The sequence below is a fragment of the Desmodus rotundus genome, unplaced genomic scaffold, assembly GCF_022682495.2.
Source record: "Desmodus rotundus isolate HL8 unplaced genomic scaffold, HLdesRot8A.1 manual_scaffold_249, whole genome shotgun sequence".
Classification (NCBI taxonomy): Eukaryota; Metazoa; Chordata; class Mammalia; order Chiroptera; family Phyllostomidae; genus Desmodus; species Desmodus rotundus.
In genome coordinates, this window is record NW_026527312.1 from 30,953 (window position 1) to 51,485 (window position 20,533).

At 51.0% G+C, this 20,533-nt stretch overlaps 1 long non-coding RNA gene across 1 annotated transcript; it reads right to left on the bottom strand.

Moving 5' to 3' along the window:
* Positions 1 to 17,013: 17,013 nt before the first annotated feature.
* On the bottom strand, positions 17,014 to 20,285 carry LOC128780081 (uncharacterized). The gene is made up of 3 exons (XR_008426065.1): positions 20,253 to 20,285; positions 17,398 to 17,538; positions 17,014 to 17,131 (listed from the first exon to the last, which is right to left on the bottom strand). It is a non-coding gene; the product is annotated as an uncharacterized lncRNA (long non-coding RNA).
* Between the last annotated feature and the right edge of the window lie 248 nt (positions 20,286 to 20,533).

Genomic DNA, 20,533 nt, shown 5'->3' on the forward strand with positions numbered 1-20,533 from the left:
CACCACCAGCAACGATAAGACGTTTCAGTCACCCCAGGTAGAAACCCAACCCAACCACACCTGTCACCAGTTACTCTCCACTTCCCCTCCTCCCAGCCTCCGGCAACCATTCCCACCCCCGCCTCTAGGGAGTTGTCCCAGGATTTTGTGCGAACAGAGCCGGACACTATACGCCCTTTTGTGATCTGTTGGAAGGCTCGCCCGCCTTGCGGAATCGGTCAGCATTTCGTTCCTTTTCATGGCTGACTAATATTCCATTGCACGAATACACGAGGCTTGGTTTCTCCCTTCCCCAGTTGATAGTGGTTTGGGTTTGTTTTTGCTTTTCTGGCGATTGTGAACTGTCAACTTGTCCATCCACCCACACCTTTCCCTGCCCATTACAGGGCTGCACTCCCGAATCCCCGAGGGCTTTCCCGCCCCTCCCCCCTCCAGCCTGGTTACAGGGTCATAGGCGTGTCAACCTGTTTGACGAGAACTGGCCATGGCTTGCGGAATTTGCCAGTATAGAGCGTGAGGTAGCGGGCCAAAATTAGGAGCGAAATCTCAATGAACATGTCTGTATGTTTTATTCAGTTTGAATTTGATCTCCCGGGAGATCTGTAGCTCGTCGACGGTGAGCCTTGTGAGCCAGGCTTAGCCTGACAAAGGACCCCTAGGCCCCACCAGGGTCCTGCCACAAGATGAGGTCGCCTAGGGGTCTGGCCAGAGCAGATTCATCTCCGCTGTCTTCCTGATAGTCGTTGGCGGACGGACGCGGACAGATACCACCGAGTCCCTCGCAGAAACAACCCACCCTCCAAATATGACAGAGGGAGGTTTACTGGCGCCTCCCCACCCCCTCAGCCGCCAAGCCCAGGGTGGACCCCTCTCCTCATCTTTGCCCATCGAATCAGCACGACGTTACACTTAATCTCCTTTCGACAGCAGCGAGAGGGGGCCTCTCGTCACACGTTGCAGACCACGGAAATTGCTCGGTTTTCCCGCGTTGCCATCAGGGCCCGCCTGGGGTCTGGCGACCAGCGCGCTCCCGAGAAGCGGGAGAACCGTGGGAGGACCTAGGAAGGCCGCCCTGAGCCGGGAAGCCGCGGTTGGGCGCGGGAGGTGACCCCAGCCACCAGATCGCTCCGCCGCGTCTCTCTCGGTACTTGAGCCCTAGTGAGCCGCCACTCGCACCGAGGATAGTAAAAGTCCCCAGGGGGTGAGCGCTGTGAGTTGAACTGTCTCCTGACCCGAGTCCCCAGCAGACCCTGGACAGGAGAGGAGCCCGGCCTGATGTTTCCACGCAGGTCTGCACCGCTCGCAGGGGCTGGAAGCGGTGAACAGAGACACACAGAGCAGACCCGGTTCATTCGTTCGCGGCCGACATCGGCTCACTCTCCACCTGGGCCCCTCGCACCGCCACCGGGGAGGAAAACCAGCCCCTAGGAATTCACGCCACGGTCAGGGCCAGTGTGTCTGAACCCTGCCCGTCTCCCGGGCCTGGGGACCACCGGACAACAGCGTGGAGAAATGCCCGTGGGCTCTGGGCACCTGGGAGGAGGCTGCTGAGTGGTGGGGCAGGTGGGACGCCCAGGACTGGCCAGGGAGAGGGTGAGCCCGCGGCCCTGGCTGGACCCCGGGGGGGACGCTTCCAGCAATGCCTACCCCCCTCCAAGGAATGGTTAGGTCCCCGCCACTCCTCACCCCACCTGACCCCACCCTACCTTACTCCACCCCCTTCCCGAGCTACAGCCCCAGGCTATCTGGCCTCTCAGGTTCCTGTCCCCTAGATAGGCCCCACACACAGTAGGTCCTCAATAAAAGGATTAGTCCAGGAATGCCGCTCCTGAGGGGGCGTGGCCAACGGTGAAAGTGGTTTCCGAGAACCCTGAGGTCCCACTCGGGGGTATTTAAAGCCCAGACCTGGAAGACAGAGCATCAAACACGGCAGACTCAGCAGCATCCAGGATGAAAGAACCCAGGTCTTCGGAGGGTGAGTCTGGACCCACCGAGGCAGGAAGGGAGAAGAGGCGGAGGGCCGAGGCTGTGCCAGCCGGCTCTTGTATGTGCAGAAGAGGACCCCTTGTCTGGGAGGGCTTAGTGAGTTTGGGGCTGGAAGGATATTTGGGAGCAGCGTGATGAGAATAGGGCCTGGATCCTGCGGCCTCCTGCACATGCGGGAGGCTCCCTGCAGCGAGTGGAGGGTGGTGAAGCGATTGAGGCAGGAACCCCCTAGCGCCAGGCTTCGTGAGCCTGGGTCCCCGCATGCTTGTGCGGGCTGCGGGCGCTGTTCTTGTGCCCATTTTGAAGATGTGGAGACTGAGGCGTAGACGGGTGAGGGGCTGTGTCAGGAAGATGGAGGGTCTGGGCGGCTGGTCTGGATGCCAGGCTGCACCCACAGCGCGGCCCCGACCTTGGCCTCGGCCCCCACTCCCATCCTCACCTGCTGTCAAGGGCCTGGCCCAGGTGGGGTTACCTGGGGACTGTCTGTGAGGCTCCTTTGATCCTGTTTTCCTCATCTTCCAGGCTTCTCGCTTCCCCTAAAGCCCCCAAAGCGGCGGCGACAACAGCGCTCGGTGTACAGCGTGGTACAGCGGGATGAGCTGGAGAGGTTCTTCCAGAACAACCATTACCCGTCCTACGAAGAGCGCGAGACCCTGGCGGCCAGGCTGAACCTCCAGGAACAGCAAGTGCAGGTACCACCCAACCCGCTCCCAGGGCGTCGAGACCACAGGCCACCTGCCCTCTCTCTGGGCCGCAGGTGGGGCGGACGAGGGGCCAGAGAGCCCAGTGCACCCAGGGTCACCCCGATAGCAAGGGATCACCCGTGTGGACCCAGGGCCCAGCCCCAAGCCCACCTCACCCTGTGTGGTGCAAACCGGCCAACGCAACTATCCCCAAAGCAATGCCCTGGAGTCTCCCCATGCCTGGGCCTCAGGGCCTCTCTGAACCCGGGGTGCTCTGGGGCAGACTTCATCCTGGTCCCTGGGTGTCCCCTGCTGTGGCCACTGAAACCCAGAGCCAAATGCTGGGTCTGGGGTTGGAGGGAGACGTGTGAGGCCACATGGCCTTCCTCACCTGGGCCACCTCACCCCTGGGCACAAGAGGGTCCTCCAAGGCCCTGTCCTCTTACACCTGCTCCTGTCCCCTCTCACCCCAGGTGTGGTTCAAGAACCGCCGGGCCAAACAGACTAGGCTGCAGAGAGGAACCAGAACCAGGCAGCCAGGCTCCAAAGCCCCCACCTCGTCCCAGGGCCCAGGAGTCCCCGGGCCCGCACCTGCAGCTGTGGGTCCTGGGTTCCCAGAGGAACCGGTACTGCCCTCAGGCCCTGGGTTCGCTGAGGACCCAGTACAGCTCTCGGGTCCTGGGTTTGCAGAGGACCCGGTATTGACCTCAGGTCCCGGGTTCACTGAGGACTTGGAGTCCTTTTGGGACCTTTTGTTTCCCGAGGGTCCCGAGTCCTCCGGGGGCTCTATGCTTCCTGGGGGCTCAGGTTTCCACAACACCTTGGGAGGTGTCGCAGCAGCAGAGACCAATGCCTCTAGCCCCCTGCAGACCTGGGGGGCTCCTGCCCAGGACGCCCAGATTCCGGTCCCTGCCGCATCCACTCCAGCTGTATCTCCAGCTCCAGTTCCAGCTCCAGCCGAGGTCCCAGTCTGTGCTGAGGACTCAAACGACGGGGATCTCTGGCAAGACCGTGATCTCATGAATCTGCTTTCCCTGTAAACCAATTGAAGGGACCCTCTTCCTCGCCTCCTCCATCTGGGAACCCAGGAATGGACTCTGTGGATGGGAAGGACTCTGACCCCAGGATGTCCCTGGATCTAACGGGGCATCTGTCCCAGCGAAGTCCTCCAGACCCTGTGGGACCAGAAGTGACCAGGGTGTCTGTTCCAGCACCGTGGGCCCAGGCAGGTGCGGGAAGCAGGGCTGGCGGGGCTTGGTGGTGGGTTACTCTGGTGCAGCGTGAATCCACTTGTATTTCTCTAACTTTGGGAGTTAGAGGTCCGCTGCTGAGATTTACAGTCTAAGTATCACATTCAGCTCTTGATGGTGTGGCTCAGTGGATTGAGAGCCTGCCTGGGAACTGATGAGTGGCCCGTGTGATTCAGTGTCAGGGCCCATGCCTCGGTCGAGGGCCACGTGGGGGCGTACAGGAGGCAGCCCACCCGTGTTTCTCTTGTACAAGGATGTATCCCTCTGGCTCCTTCTCCCTCCCTCACCCTGTGTGTAAAACCAAGTAAATGAAATAATTTAAAAAAATTAAAATCCAATCTAAGTCTATCGTTTCTTTCTTCATTAGAATTTTACAAAGGTTCCCTACAAAGTGTTTTGATTTTAATCGTCATGGGCTTAGGCACAGATTTATGTGGGTTCAGTTCTAGCGCTGGATTATTGCCTGACTTTTTGGAAGGTATTTTCAAATACGCCCTATTTATAGGACTCAGTTGACCGACTTTGTTATCAGTTGATACTATTATTTTGAGGCAGGGACCTGACTCCAATTGTTCAAGTGCTAATGGCTTACCTGGACATTGCGGGGGGATTTATGATTTGAAAATTAATAAAGTGCATGGTTACCTTGTAAACACTGTTTCCTGCAGGGACTGCGAGTTTGCCTCCTCCTCGGGTACCCCCAGTCCAGCAGGGGGGGAGCGCCCCTGACCCCTTCTCTCTGCTCCTTTGCCTCACCTCCCGCTTCCTCTGCCGCCTCCTTGTGGCCGTGCTGGCCCCTGCGTCTCCCCCAGCCGGTTCCCTGACCCGGTCCTGGTCCCACACAGCAAACGCTCCAACCCTCTCAGGCCAGGCCAGCCTCGTCGTCGGAGCACAGAGACAATTAGATCAGATTTGGCGGCCGGTCTCGGGCACACTGCCGGCGGGGAGTGCTGTGGGTGCGGGAGGGACAGGCGGACTGGCGGGATGCAATGAAAGCCCCTCCCGCTTCCCGGAGAGACCCAGGTAGGGTTCCGCGGGAGCGCGCACGGACGCACGCGCAAGGACACACACCCACACCCCCACACCAGTAGAACCACAACTCCATTTTGACCGTGACATCGTAGGAGGCGCAGGAAGAAATCTAAGAATTTCCCATCTATCCCTCTAGAGGGAGCTCAGGTGGGGGAGTCCTTGGGGAAGTTCTTGAGGGCAGGAGGTAGGATCTGAGTTTCGGATTTGCACCCTAGGCAGAGGCAGGGGTGGGGGTGGGGGAGGGAGGGTAGAGCCCACAGCTGGATGCAGATACACAATGACCAGGCGTGGATGGAAACCAGATTAATTTTCTAAAGAATGGAGATAGAGTTTGCAGAAGTCCGGGCTGACCCAGTAGAAAGTGAGTGGATTAAGTGAAACAGGGTACGTCCCTTGCTCATCTTCTCAGTTCCGTTCCACCTCCTTCCCCAATCCTCCTCTCCCCCACACACCCTTTTTCTGCACACGGGATAATACCAACTCCTAGGAAGCTCCACCCTGGGTCTCCTCACAAGCCCAGGCTGTGCCCCGACCATCCCCAATAGCAATGCCTGGGCTTCTCCCTCAGTTCAGGTCTTAAGTTCCCCATAGCTGTGTCTTCCAGGGTAGTGCCAGAGCAAGAATTTCTGTTTGTCTAGCTGTAGCAAAATTAATTAATTAATTTTAAAAAATTGCGCCCTCAGTCACATGGCTATGGGCTCCCTGTTGAAGTTGCTGACGCCTACCGGGGACCCTGCGCACCACACAGGTCCGTCTGTGATGGTACCCACGGCAGTCCTTGCAGACCTATTGGTGGTCTCCATGGCATCCGTGGTAAAGATGTGAATCTGTGCGTTTTGCTGTGGAGAAAGTGAAGCTTTTAGACTCAGGGCGTATAGGAAGAGAGTTCATTGTACCTTGAACGTACGGGTGAAGTTCAAGCTTAAGGCCGTTCTGGGTGAGTGGGGTGGAGAGGGCAGTGGTGCGGGTAGAAGGGTCCTTGCCTGGTCAGACGATCAGAGAGGGGAGGAGGAAGCCAAAGGGAAATCCGGAGAGCCCAGGAATGAGGGGGCAGAAGGGGCCAGAAGGGTCTCTGAATTCAGCAGGTCCGAGTCAGCAGAAATAGCTAGGGAACAGCGTGGTATGGACTGGGACCCGGAGATAGGGGGTGTCCCACTCTCCAGGTGGAATGAATCTGGACCAGACTGTAAGAAGGCAGCCAGATCCGAGGGACTGCAGGGCCAGGCAGGCAGATGATCAGCTTCTAGCTTGTGTTTCTCAGATGCAAAGATGGCACCTGGAGAAAATTGAAGAGGTAAGCCTTTTTCCAGCAGTGACAAGTGGGGTCCTTGAGTGGTGCCGAGGATGGAGAGCTGTTTGAAGTAGACAGAATCACTGTCTGAAACCCAGGGGTGCTTGCTTCTCAGCCTGGCGAGGGGGAAGGTGGGCATTGGACACCTCACCTGGAGTCTGCTCACAGGTGCCCCTTCCAAGCAGACGTATTACCTGGCACCTCCAAGCTCCAAGTCTGCCAGGCTCTTCCCTAGAGGACATGCACCCCACAGGGGACCTTCAGGTTTAGCCATTTGCTTCATCTCAGATGCCATGGGCTTTGACTTTGTCCTCTGTCTTTTTAATATTCTTATGCCCCAGGCCGGTTCAGCAGGGTCTCTGGGAGTGAGAATGAAGGGATTCCTTCCTACATGCAAACCTCAGTCACTGCTCTGCTGAGGAGCAGATGGACTCAGTAGACACAGAGCTGTCAGCATGAAGACCACACCAAGAGTGGAGTTTGTGAATAGAAAATTCAAAATTGCTTTATCAGGTTATCCCTTTGCAGAATCCACGGAGAGAGAGAGAGAGAGAGAGAGGGAGAGAGAGAGAGAGAGAGAGAGAGAAGAATCAAGTGTTGTAAAGAGAATGATTGTAAGAAATGGGCCCCAGCTGGTGTGGCTCAGTGGGTTGACTCCCGGCCTGCAAACCAAAGGGTTGCAGGTGTGATTCCCAGCCCAGGGCACATGCCTGGGTTGCAGGCCAGGTCCCCAGTTGGGGATGCATGTGAGGCAACCACACACTGATGTTTCTCTCCCTCCCTTTCTTCCTCCCTTCCCCTCTCTCTAAAATAATAAATAAATAAAATCATTTAAAAATCAATGAACATATTTTTTGGTGAGGATTAAAAAAAAAGAATGCGGAAAAATAATCTGTTGAGTTAGAAGTCAGTGGAGTAATCTCCTCTGTGGGTGAGCATTGACTGGGAAGGTGCCGAGGGAATGTTGTCGGGGGGCAACAATCTCCTAAACCAGCATCTGGAAGGGAGCTGCCCAGTCGTGCACACACGTAAAGATTCGACAACCTAATACTCCAGATTAGTGCAAATATACACACACCTGCAAGAACCTCGGCATTTGAACATTGAAGATACACCCTGGATTCTGCACCAACTTTCTTCCTGACATGATCCTAGGCTTCAACTCTCTAAGCCTCGGTTTCCTCACGCAGGGATTCAAAAGAGCACGGAGGAATCATGATGTGAATGCGAGTAACACTACAATAGGTGTGTTATAAATAAGCTTGAGAAGCGATGGGTTGTAAAAACCCCTCCATTTTCTTTATCCAATCTTCTATAGAAGGACACTCAGGTTGCTTCCCTGTCTTGGCCGCAGTGAACGTAGCGATTTGCGTAACTTTTCAAATTCGTGTTTTGGATTTCTTTGGGGATGCGCAGTACAGCTTAGGGAGTCTAGTCAATGTATTATGATAACTATGTATGGCGCCAGGTGGGTACTAGACTTACTGGGGGATCACGTCATAAATTACACAAATGTCTAGCACTAGGCTGTACACCTGAAACTGATACAATATTGAATACCGACTGTAATTGAAAAATAAAATTGACAAAAAATCTTCCCCGTGCTGTGACATATTGTGAAATTTCCAAGAGAAGAGAATATTATTCTAAGCTTGGCAATCTAATCGAAGCACAAAACACTTTTTAAAAAACCCCACAAACCAGTTAGCACCTTCCAGGGCAGTGTGCTTCTAAACAGCATCTGAGATGTGCTAAGATTTCCGAGATCCCTTCCGGGGGCATCCACAGCCCCAGGAGAGGCTCATGGGGCTGCTAAGCTCAACAAACAGCTAGGTCTAGTTTCTTGTCTTTGTCCCCTAAACAAAGCACAGTGCTGAGTGAAACCAGTCACGATGAAGAAGCAATCACCCTGGATTCAGTCTTGATTTTTGAATTTTCTGCTTCCCAAATGGCCAGCTCTATGCCTGCCTCATCTGCCTGAGAGGCAGGAGGTATTTATTTAATTAAAACAGGCTAATTATTATTATTTTTTACAGCAACAAAGGGGGGTTATCTGGTATGTAACACCGTTATAAATTCTGCTTGGGTTTAAAACATAGTTTTCTAAGACTCTGGCATTACCATTTCGCTTTGCTTCTGGTTTGGACCGTGGCGTCGCCCGATGCAGAATCTGAGGTCTGCGCCCCCCCCACCCCCCACCCCCGTCAGACCTACTGAGTGAGATTGCACCTCAGCCAGACCCCCAGGTGATTCCCAGGCGCATTAACATTTGAAAAGCGTTAATCAAACATATCTTAACCATTGTGCACTGACCTTGGTCTTGGACTTGAAGAGAGACTTGGGGAAGAGTTGGACGGGGCGTGGGAGGTGATGAGGCGCGGGCCTCCCTTGTCCTTTAGGACTTTGCAGCCGTGCGTGGTCTCCAACCAGGGAGAGCATTCCCAAATGGGCACAGATGGGATCTATGTGGAAACCCCCTTGGAGTGAATCAGGCAGAGAATTTCAATCAATCAGTTTGTTCCTGGATAAAGAAGAAAAAAGGATGGTCACTCATTTTTGGAATCTGACTTTTTTTTAAAAAAAGATTTTATTGATTTATTTTAGAGAGGGGAAGGGAGGGAGAAAGAGAGGGAGAGAAACGTCAATGTGGGGTTGCCTCTTGCACATCCCCTACTGGGGGGGACCTGGCCTGCAACCCAGGCATGTACCCTGACTGGGAATTGAACCGGCGACCCTTCGGTTCGCAGCTGAATCCACTGAGCCACACCAGCCAGAGCTAATCTGACTTTTTAAAAAATATCATGATAAAATGTAACATAAACTGCCTCCTTAACCATTTTTGAGCACACAGTCCAGGGGTGTTAAGCATGTTCACACTGGTGCACGACCGATCTCCAGAAACTTTATATTTGGCAAAACCGAAATTCTGTACCCGTTAAACAACAACTCTCCATTTTCCCCTCCCCTCAGGCCTTGGCAACCTCCACCCTCCTGCTCTTTAGCGTGTGATTATTCTCCAGAGCTCATGAAAGTGGATCGGGTGGTATTTCTCCTCCTGTGACCAGTGTATTTCACTTAGCTGATGTCCTCGGAGTTCACCCATGTTGAAGTCTATGTCAGGACTTTGCTCCTTTTTCAGGCCGAATAGTATTCCATTGTGTGTATACACCACGTTTCGGTCATCCGTTCATCTGCCAAAGGACATTTAGGTTTCTCCCACCTTTTGGCTATTTGCCTAAATCCATCACCCTTGACTTTCCACTACTGCGCCTCTTCCAGCGTCTCCAGCCTCAGTCCGTGCCCATCTTGCAGTTTTTCCTGCTCCCCGTTCTTCTCCTAGAGACACGATCCACACCCTTTCAGGCCCTCGAATTGGCCAGGCTCGTTTCCAGCTCCTGCCCATTGTCCATGCTGAGCCTTTACTGAAAATCCCTCTTTGCACTACACAGTGTCACATTCATTGTTTTCATCTCGACTGAGATGCTTTTTTTTTTTTTTTTAATCTACTCCTTATTTTTTGGCTCTGGTGGATGTGTTTCATTCACCCCTTCCTCCCAGGTTCATTCAGAGGTACCTGACCAATGAAAATGGCACACATTTAAAGAGTACGGTTCGGTGAGTTGGTGTTTGTATGTATACGTTGTGAAATGATTACCACACTCAAGCTAATGAACAGACCCATCATCCCACGTAATTACTTCCTTTCCTGTCTCTTCTGTGGGGACTTGGCTGGTCATCGCCCTCCACTTCTCCACACAAGCGCCCAGATCTGCCTTGGGATTTGCTCGTCCGGGTTCCCCAACACCTTCGATTACCCCCTCTGAACACTCCTCCTACCATGTAAGTGCCTCGCTAACTCCTTTTGTCTGAATGCGATTGGTATTAGGGCCCAGCTTTCGCCCCCCAAGCCCTGCACATGGGCTGACGAAGAGAAAGCACTCGCGAATGGATGGGGGAGGCAGCCACGGCCTGTCTCGGCGTCTGATCCGCTCCCTCACCTGATTTGGGGAAAGACAGTGTTAAGACACCTTCATCCTTAAACACAGAATTCTGCAGTGCTCTCGGGTGCTCCCCTGTGTAACCCACAACAGGGAAGGGGTCCCTTCAAACCACGTGTACCCGTGTGACATTACAGCGAGCTCTTTGAAACTGGCGTTCAGAGTTCCAGCCGTAGCCACAGTGAGAGCCTGCGGCAGCTGCCGAGACATCACGTTTTATAGTAAAGAGAAAATAACCATTAACCTCCCGGGTTTGTTGAGCAGTTGCCTGATGATAAAGAGGAGCGGATATTGTAACGAGGGGTGATCGCAAGGCCAATGAGATCGAGCAAGTGTGAAGACATCATGATGGGGTAACCTGGCTTTGAATTCATGGGACGGAAGCAGGAATTCAACAAGCCCAAGCAAGGATGTAGAAATGTGGGCGAATTAAAAATATTTTTAATGGAATTTATTTGTAGAACAGGGTTTTTTTTTTTAAAGATTTTATTTATTTTTAGAGAGGGGAAGGGAGAGAGACAGAGAGGGAGAGAAACATCAATATGTGGTTGCCTCTGGAGCGCCCCCCACTGAGGACCCAACCCACAACCCAGGCATGTGCCCTGTCTGGGAATTGAACCAGCGACCCTTTGGTTCACCGGCTGGCGCTCAATCCACTGAGCTACACCAGCCAGGGCAGAACGGTTTTAGATATGCAGAAAAATTTCAAAGATAGTATAGACAATTTGCATAATCTATACTTTACTCAGAATTCCCTAGCTTATACCAAATGTCAGTTTTCTGTCCCAGGATCCCCTGCAGGACACCACATTACATCAAGTTGTCTGTTATGTCTCCTTAGGCTCCTTTTGGCCTTTGAGGGAGAAAGACAAGAAACCAGACGATATTTAACAGTGTATTAACTTCCAGGAAGGTGAAAGTGAAGGGACCTATAAAAACACATGGAAGAGCAGCTCACTAAGACTTAGGAGACAGGCGAAGTGCCAAGAGGAGGTGATATTTATTTACTTAAGTCCTCACCCAAGGATATGTTTTACTGCTGTTGAGAGAGAGAGAGAGAAACATCGATGTGAGAGACAATCACCCATTGGTTGCTTCCCATATGCACCCCAGCTGGGGATGGAACCCACATCCTTAAGGAAGAAAATTCAACAAAATCAGGACAACGACACATGAATCCAGTCGGGGCAGATGCCTGGGCTGCAGGCCAGGTCCCCAGCTGTGGGCATGCGAGAGGCAGTGTCTCTCTCCTTCTCTTTCTCTCTCCCTTCCTCCTTCTAAAAATAAATACATAAAATCCTTGTTTAAAAGGGAGAGACAGAAGAGGAAAAGACAGACATGCAGAGGAGAAAGTCATGTGGAGACAGAGGCCGGGATTGCATTCACAAGCCGCGGAATGCCTGCAGCCACCAGAAGCTGGAAGAGACACGGACAGACCCTCCCCTCGGGCCTTCAGAGGGGGCACACACATGCGTGCACCTTGATTTGGGCTTCTGGCCCCCACCACTGTAAGAGAATAAGCTTCTGTTGATTTACGCCCCCAAGGTTGTGTCGATTGGTACTAGCAGCCTTGGCCACGGACACAGTGCTCTCTGATCCCACGCCACATGGCTCCCTCCGGAGCTACAGGCGTCTTCCTCGCCCTGTAACGCCCATCAGTTCCGACGTGCAGAGCCGAAGCTGACACCACTCAGAATCTCACACGACCCGGGTGGAGGTCTCGGAGTCTAGGCTGTGTAAGGAGCTGGGAGGGAAGGACATCCTCCAGGAACAGCAAGTTCTCAGTGCAGAATTCAGAGCTTCTATTCCATACGATCCTCAAACCGCACATACAAAACTAACACACCATTAACCTAAAAACAAAAGGGCTTTCCAAGTGGCGGCCAACAAGTGTTTATTTCAGATCAAACGAACAAAAAGAGGAACAGCTACTGGGGAAGCGTTGATTCAGGCAGAAGGCAAAAAAAAGTGTTCTGAGTAGGAGACAAAAGACAATGAGGTATCTCTTGGTATCGATAAGCTAAAAGCGATGCTAATTTTTTTAAAGATTTTATTTATTTATTTTTAGACAGGGGGAAGGGAGGGAGGAAGAGAGGGAGAGAAACATCAATGTGTGGTTGCCTCTCATGTGCCCCCTACTAGGGACCTGGCCCACAACCCAGGCATGTGCCCCGACTGGGAATCGAACCGGCGACCCCTTGGTTTGAAGGCTGGCACTCAATCCACTGAGCCACACCAGCCAGGGTGTAGTGATCTTATTTCTAAACAATGTTTTAAATATTCAGTCCAGTAGTCATCAGTCCAGGAGTCATAATATCTGCTTTCTTGTTACCTTTGCAAAGAACTGTTTGCTTCAGGCCCTGTTCTAGGTCGCTTTGCCCAGTTTTAACATCCAGAGGTTTGAGGCACAAGACCTGTTCCTCTAGGGTGGCCGCTCTGGCTCCATGTTAAAGTGGCTCTGCTTATATTGATGTTTACAGCACAAAACTGTTGAGTCTGAAAAAAAATCCAGATATTTTTACTCCAACAGCCCCGCCCCAGCACCTGCAGGATATGCGAGTACCCCTGTCGGGGAGACTGAGTGCACGCAAACGTCAGAGCAGGGAGCCAGTGGAGCAGAGACCAGGCCGGAGGCCGTCGTCCGCCCCCAGGGCACCGTGATGGGCCGTTCAATGGTCCGCGCAGAGAGAGTCCCATCTCTGAACAGAATGTTCAGGCCTCTGAGAGCTCAAACAAGGCATCAAACTGCTCCCTACCTTCTGGAATGTAAGGACATTCATAACAGCTCTCATCAGTACACAGAGCACCATAGATTCTTTTCAAAAAGATTTTATTTGTTCATTTTTAGAGAGACGGGAAGGGAGGGAGAAAGAGGGAAACATCCATGTGTAAGTAATACATCAATCGGTTGCCTCTCGCCCGCCCCCTACTGGGGACCTGGCCCCTAACCCAGGCACGTGCCCTGACTGGGAATTAACCTGGCCACCTTTCAGTTTGCAGGCCAGCGCTCAATCTACTCAGCCACACCAGCCAGGGCTACATCGTACTTTAATTAGAAATTTTAAGGATTATATGTATGAGGGGAAGCTTGAGTTTCTCTGAGAATTTTGTTGACTTGCCAAAGACTATCTACAGGGTCTGGCACAAATAACGCCCCCCTTTTTTTACAAAATCATAAGTGTGAAATTCTGTAACAACAATCATGTGACATTTTCGGTGAAATGTTCAAATGGAATCTATAAATTATTATAACCATCTTACCACCCTAGCAACCACACTCAAGCAGGCGGGACTTCTGCCGGACCCCGTATACTGGAAGCGATTCACCAGGACCTGGATTTGAATGCAAGTTCTTCCCCACAAATGCCCTGCTGGGTCCCCACCACGTCCAGCGCTGCATCGGTCACCATGGAGCTTTGGCTGCGCCTTGTTTGGAGAAAAGGCGTCGCCCACGTGAAGAGCAATCACTTCTTCACTGGCCAGAGTGGTCAGGGAAAGGCTTTGTTTTGACAGGCAGCTGAGGAATCCTATAACCTCTGACCCTTCAGGAATGCCAAGACTGATCTACAGACTGTGGAAGAAAAAACAGACGTGAGGGTCAGGACCAGTCTTTCAGCCTCCACGATAAGCCGCTCTCCTTGGTGGGAGATCTGGTCTACCCCCAAGGACCAACCATGAGTGCATGGAACAGGGGAGGGACAGAAGGGCGTTAGGGAGCAGTGGCCTGGGGACGGTGGAAGTATTTATTTCTCTCAAATACAACACGTCATTGTTGATTATTGTATGGCTTGGTTTTTAAAATGGAACATTTTAACATAAGCTATGCCGTCCGTTATTTGGAGCAAATTTATTAAATTTTCGTTGTCAGGGTCAAGGAAGTTGTTAAAAGTGGGCAGCCTCATATGTTGACTGAGGATGATTTAGAATAATTTAAAATCTAACGCACGTACACTTAACTGTACATATCCACTGACCTGGTGACTTCACTCAGATGATCAAAAATCAGACAAAAACACCCTCACACGGTTACTCAAAAATCAGTGTGGAAGGTACCCCTTTGGTCATGGTCGTATCAAAGTATTAAAACCCATCAAATTATGCTTTAAAGATTTTATTTATTTGCTTTTAGAGAGGGGGAGGGAGGGAGGGAGGGAGAAAGAGAGGAAAAGAAACATCAGTGTGTGGTTGCCTCTCACATGACCCCTGCTAGGCACCTGGCCCACAACCCAGGCATGTGCCCTGAGTGGGAATCAAACCTGTAACCCTTTGGTTCATAGGCCGGCACTCAATCCACTGAGCCACACCAGCCAGGGCGAAGTATGCTTTAATAGGGGAATAGTATATCCATAGTTTGAAATTTGGGGAAAGCATGAGGAAAGATGAGGTAGATTTCTGCATTCACATGGAAAACTCTCCATAATGAAGGTCAAAACATATGACAGCCTTGGCTGGTGTGGCTCAGTGGGATGAGTGTCGTCCTACAAACTGAAAGGTCACCGGTTCAATTCCCGGTCAGGGCACATGCCTGCGTTGTGTGCTGGGTCCCCTGTTGGGGGCATGGGAGAGGCAACCAAATGATGTGTTTGTCTCTCTCTCTCATCCCTCCCTCTCTCTTTAAAATCAACAAACAACTAATCCCCCTGAAAGTCTTCTCTACAAAGTAGGATTTCAACATTGTGGACAATGTATTTAATGGAACTAAACATGTATTCATATTTACTTGGCTGCTAGGAAGCTCAGCTCTGTACAGTCTCACCCTGTACAACGTGTGCACTGCTAACTTGACCTCTTGCTATATTACTCTGAATTTCCTAGATTTTTAATCTACTTATTTTATTATTGTTACCTAGTTATTTTCATCAGCTGCCTTAAACTTTCTGGGCCAAAGCAGTAAAAAAGAAAAGAAGGAGGGAAGAAAGAAGGGAGGGAGAGGTGGCATGTCCACTGCTGAGAATCCAGCGTGTGGCGGTTCTGGGAGCGGTCCAGGAGAGGAGGCACATGATGGGGACTCGGAGCTGGGTCACTCCCAACCTGTGGTGGCAAGGAGACCCCATCCCTGGGGGCAGGCAAAGGCCACACAGGCCCTGGCTCCAGGAGGTGGTCCAACTGTTAACACTCTCGCTGAACTTGAACTGGATGGTGTCCCAGTGAAGGGATACCCACAAGCTGGTCCAGTGTTTCCGGAAGTTGAGAAGTCCCAGGAAACGGCAACTATATAATGAATTGATTGCCTGTAGCTAAGCACCACTGATACCCTAAGGTAATCAAAGGCTTCAGGTGAGTAACAGGCAATCGAAAGGCATGTGTGGAGGCCACAGACCCTTCCTGGCGTCTTACCGAGGAGCGCATGTGCAGACCAGCTCAGGGCTTGACTATTGGCCAAGCTCCAGAGAAGGTTCAGGTTCAACAAAGGCAGATGTGGGTTGGAGGGTCAGGGTCAGGGTCAGGCTCCGGGAGGAAGTAAAACTGCTTGCCTGTACAGAACAACACAGCTGCTGTGTCTGGGTCCCTAATAGGGCTGAGACTTTCCTGGAAGCCCGACCAGAAAGGTTTCAAGGCAGAGAGGGAAGAAGCAGTTACTCAGCCCAGATTAGAAGAAAATGTCCCACAAGGGTCTTTATCTGGGTGTCACTGATGTTGCAGACAGTGACCCCAAAGGCGCTTCCGAATGAGTGGGCGTATGCGTTTTGACAAATGCTTACGTAGAGCCGTGGGGAGTGGGGCAGAAATGAATGCTGATTTTAGCCATGACCGAGTCGGAGCCGGGCTGGGGGCTTCGCGTCTCACTGGCGGATTGGCTACGATGCTCGAGTCCCCAGTGTCTGGTCGCACACCCACAAAATGGCAATTTTGATGGGGAGAGAGAGAAGGGGTGGGAAGTTCACCACAGAGCCTACCATCGGGGCTACTTAATGGAACTGGTTAGTAGGTGGTCTCTTCACCAAATGTCTTTAAGATGATAAAATGTGACACTGGGTTAGGACACAATCTAGCCTCTTAAGCCTCAGTTTCCTCATATCTCTATGGGCATAATGACGCCTACAATCACTTCCTGGGGTCATCACGGAGGTCAAACGAGACACTGCGTGTACTCATGAAAACCCTCCCTATAATTCAAGCAGGGAGACGGAGGAACTCTACAGCGTCTCTTGCCCAGGCCTTCTCCCCTTCCCACATCTTCTTTTCAAAGGAAACTGAACTCCTTTATTGGCACGGGGTCAAGGGCAGATCATTCAAGCCAGTGGCCGGCAAACCAGAGCCCAGAGTTTGAATCCAACCCGCACACCACCTGCTTCTGTACGGTCTGGGAGCTAATGGTTTTCTCATACTTTAACGGTTGACAAAAACAAAAATCAAAAGACAAGAACTATTCTGTGACACCTGAAATTTGACATGATGAGATTTCAAATTGCTATAAAGTTCTATACATAAAGTTCTGTTGGAGCACAGTAACGTTAATTTGTGGCGCTTTTTTTTTTTTTAATTGCTGGGGTCGCCTTGATGGCACAGGGCAGCGTTGAGTATGTGAGAGACCCCTATGGTCTTTGCAGCCTAAAATACTCACTATTGAACTCATTACAGGAAACGTTTGCTGGCCCTTGATCTAATCAACCCATCAACAGGTCGTCTAGACCCCAACTTCCCTTTCCGTTGATCCAGAGGGCCCCCCACTCGAAGAGATCTCTAAGATTCGCCTCCCACCCCGGCCCCCACTCAACTCCATCCTTCCCCAGCCAGCTTACTTGTAAGGGGAGCATTGTTTCCATTTTCCATCCGCATCGTAATTTCTGGTCAGCGAACACCAACTACGATTGAAAATATAGTGCTCCTTCGTGCAACTCTGAAAGTGTTTTCCTCTGAAGGTGAAAGGGAAGATGCACTTGGGGGGGTCTGCAGGGAACGAGAGGAGCAGAGGGAGCAACGTGAATGGAGAAATGTAAGTCTCACGGATGACCCCCAGGAAGCTAACAGCGCGTGCCTTTTCGACTGCCCGAAACTATGTTCGAAGCTGTTAAAACATGTGGAAAAGTCAGGATTCGGACTCAGGTGTACGCGGTCCCCCAAATCAGGTCCCCCAAATCAGGTAGGCCACCGCTACTGTCAACTGCTTCTCGGTCCGAGGCATCCCAGACACGGCGGCCAGTCGGAGCGCTCACCCTGCCCCGTGCAGTACCGCCACCGGCCTCGGAATTTCTCGTCCAGGGAACACCAGGCATAGTCGCTGTGGGCGGAGATGCAGTTGTAGTGGGTCGCGTCGTGGTACGTAAATGGAAAGACGCAGGGAGTGTAAACGAATTCTGGAAAAGAGCAAACATGCCGAGCGGGGGCAAGCTTACAAAGGGAATTGGCGTTCTTCTTCTTTTTTTATTTTAATCCTCACTCAAGGACATTTTTTCATTGCTTCAAGAGATGGGGGTAGAGAAGGAGAGAGAGACACCGATGTGAGAAAGAAACATGATTGCGTGCCTTCCCGAAAACATCTGGGCTGGGGATCAAACCCACACCCTGGGTATGTGCCCTGACCAGGAATCGAACCCTCAACTTTTTGGTGCACAGGACACGCTCCAGCCAAGCGAGCCACCCAGCCAGGGCGGGATGTTCTCTCTTAAATACTAGCCTGACCTTGCCACTGACCTGTTGTTCTCAGGACAACAAATAGCATTGAAGTGGCTATGATGCCCTGCTCGATCTGGTTCCCCAAAACACCTCACCAGGGAGCGCCTCTCCTTGTGTTCTCTCTGCTCAGGCCTCGGAAGGCTCCGAGTGTGTGGCCGTAATGCTTGTCTTGACGCACAGGCGGGACCTTCTCTGCCTGGCGGAACAACACCCACCTCCCCGCTGCCTGTTTTGCTCCTCTTCCCTTCAGCCCGCATGTGAACCTTCACGGGACTTCCTCGAACACCTAGACCATGCTAGATCCATTCGTGCTGAGCTTCCTCACTAGTTCCCTTTTCTTCCGCTTACTGAACGCGTGAGGACCTGTTCAGAGTTTTTCTGGTTTGTCAGAAATGACCACTGGCAACCTGTTCAAAGCTAAACCCATGGTATCGACTGGTAGGAACCGGTACAGAAACAGAAGCTTAATAAATATTCGTTGGTCCTTCCTAAGCCTGGAATCATTTTGATATGAGATTCATTTATTGTTATGATTATTTAGCAACTTTTATTACTTATCAGTATACATTAATTATTGAATAGTAATGGTATTATAATTTTTAACAATTATGTCAGAACTTTTATTCTTCTCTTATTTAACTATATTGTTAAAATAGTTATCACTTAATAGGTCAAATTATTATTTAATCATTTCATTAGCATCAGTTGTTACGATGTTCATTATTCATTAGCTATGACTTCTTCGTGGAAAAAGCGATTACAGGGCTTACTCTCCTGGACACTCTGTGCACAGCTTACAAACACTGGCACGTCTAGGGGTGTCCTTACATCAGTCCCCTGACTTGGGTGCTGTCACAGGCTCTTCCCAGGGACGACTTTGGTCCCCAGCATGTGGTCCTTATACACCGAGAAATCCTCACGTCCGCTGCTCTGAAAATAGCTTCCTTCTGACCCCAAAAGCAAGGGCGCTGACGTGCCACATTTCCCCACCATATGCTCCAGACGTTAATGGCCTAACTCCACACAAGTGATTGCTGATTGAAATAGCTTTAAGAACCAATCAACATATTTCTCCTTAAAGATCCAGGCCTATTTCTGGCACTCAGTGACCTCGCTACATGATACTCTGTTTTTTAAAAAGATTTTATTTATTTTTAGAGAGAGGGGAAGGGAAGGAGAAAGAGAGGGAGAGAAACATTGACCTGCGACTCAGGCATGCGCCCTGACTGGGAATCGAACCCGCCACCTTTCAGTTTGTAGGCTGGCGCTCAATCCACTGAGCCACACCAGCCGGGGCCACGCAACACATTCTGTAACCAAAGTTCCCCTTTCACTGGCTTGACTACTATCCCCATAAAGTGTTCCGACATCTTTACTTCTCTCTTAAAACTCCCAGCGTCATGAGAGCTGAATAGGTTAAAGTTGAGCACCAGCCGTCCATATACACATATCGCTCACGTCTTCCAGGAACAGATGCTGAGACACAGTAATCCATGGTGAACCCACATGAGCTCCGTGATTAACGTTTCGACTTGAAAAACAGACACCAAAGATCATACACATCCGCAGTGTCCAGAAAAGACCAATCCAAAGAAAGAGCGAGCAACCTAGCGGCTGCGTGGGGGTAGGGGTGACAGCAGATGAAGACAAGAGATCTTCCGGGGGGTGACGAAAATGTACTAGAATTGGACTGAGCTGATGTTTACACCACTCTGAGAATTTATTAAAACATCATCAAATGGTACATTTAAAATGGATGAATTTTATGCCACGTAGGTTAGACCTCTGCACAGAAGGCTGCTAGAAGAAACAACCAACCAAACAACAAGAGCCGCAAATATTGATGTTAGTACCACAGGAGAAGAGAGATCTTTTCTGAAAGGGCAGGGGAGGAAGTCGGGGGGGTGGGGAGCTGGCTGGAATGGGTCTTGAAATGCAGGATGTGGCTGCCTGGGCCAGGGAGGGCCTTTCGTTTGCCATTCCTCTGTTCCAGTCATTGTCCTCAGCAAAGGAAAGCGTAAGACAGCAGAAAAGTGCAAGCAACTTTCAGGAATATAAAATTGTTTCATCGGTGGGGGCTTACATTTGAAACGCTGACAAATAAAGAAATAGCCCTGGCTTGTGTGGTTCAGTGGATCGAGTGCGGGCCGGCGAACCAAATGGTTGCGGGTTCAATTTCTAGTCAGGGAACAAGCCTGGGTTGCGGGCCAGGTCAGGTCCCCAGTAGGGGGCGCGCGAGAGGCAACCACACATTGATGTTTCTCTCTCTCCCTCCCTTCCCCTCTCTAAAAGTAAATAAATAAAAACTTAAAAAAAAGAGAGAGGAAGATTTAGACAGAAGATATTCCCCATTATTGATCCTAAGTTAAAAAAAATAAAAGAAATATATTCCTACCTGGAATCGGAGGTTTTGAACGTTCAATAAATTCTGAAAGAGTAAAAAAAATGGGTAAAATTAAGACCACTCCCAAAAATACTCCATTCCTAAGCTAATGGCTATTAAAAGTACCTTGAAGTTCATGCAGCCAATTGTTCTCCTGTTGCAGAAAAAGTTTTGCTGGCACATTTTGGATGACTTATGATTCCTTCTAACTGGTAAAGGAGTTGGTGGGGGGGGGGGGAGCGGATCTCACATCCACCTACAACACAGCCCATTAGCTCAGTATGAGCTCCGAC